Source organism: Marmota marmota, unplaced genomic scaffold, assembly GCF_001458135.2.
Source record: "Marmota marmota marmota unplaced genomic scaffold, marMar, whole genome shotgun sequence".
Lineage (NCBI taxonomy): Eukaryota > Metazoa > Chordata > Mammalia > Rodentia > Sciuridae > Marmota > Marmota marmota.
Window position 1 is genome coordinate 1,418,679 of NW_026000252.1, and position 584 is coordinate 1,419,262.

The following is a 584-nucleotide window of genomic DNA, read 5'->3' on the forward strand; positions in this document are numbered from 1 at the left end:
TCTTTGTATACTCTGGATATTAGGGCTCTATCTGAAGTGTGAGGAGTAAAGATTTGTTCCCAGGGTGTAGGCTCCCTATTTACCTCTCTTATTGTTTCTTTTGCTGAGAAAAAACTTTTTAGTTTGAGTAAGTCCCATTTGTTGATTCTAGTTATTAACTTTTGTGCTATGGGTGTCCTATTGAGGAATTTGGAGCCCGACCCCACCGAATGTAGATCGTAGCCAACTTAAAAATATGGAACGCTTCACGAATTTGCGTGTCATCCTTGCGCAGGGGCCATGCTAATCTTCTCTGTATTGTTCCAATTTTAGTATATGTGCTGCCGAAGCGAGCACCAGCCATATTTATTTTGAGACAGGGTTTGGCTAAATTGCTGAGGCTGGCCTTGAACTTGTGATCCTCCTGCCTCAGCCTTTAAGTAGCTGGGATTACAGGTGTGCACTAACGTGTCCAGCTTATTATAAACTTTTCTATATAGAGAATCCATAGTTATTATTTTAGTAGCTGCAGACTACACCTAATGAGTTTAGTATAGCTTATTTTATAATTCTTCTTGTTGGTCCTTTAGTTGGTTCCCAAAGAT

At 39.9% G+C, this 584-nt stretch overlaps 1 non-coding gene across 1 annotated transcript; it reads right to left on the minus strand.

The window, feature by feature from the left end:
* Nucleotides 1–229: 229 nt before the first annotated feature.
* LOC125614233 lies at nt 230–336 on the minus strand. The gene has a single exon (XR_007344838.1). It is a non-coding gene; the product is annotated as a U6 spliceosomal RNA (small nuclear RNA).
* Between the last annotated feature and the right edge of the window lie 248 nt (nt 337–584).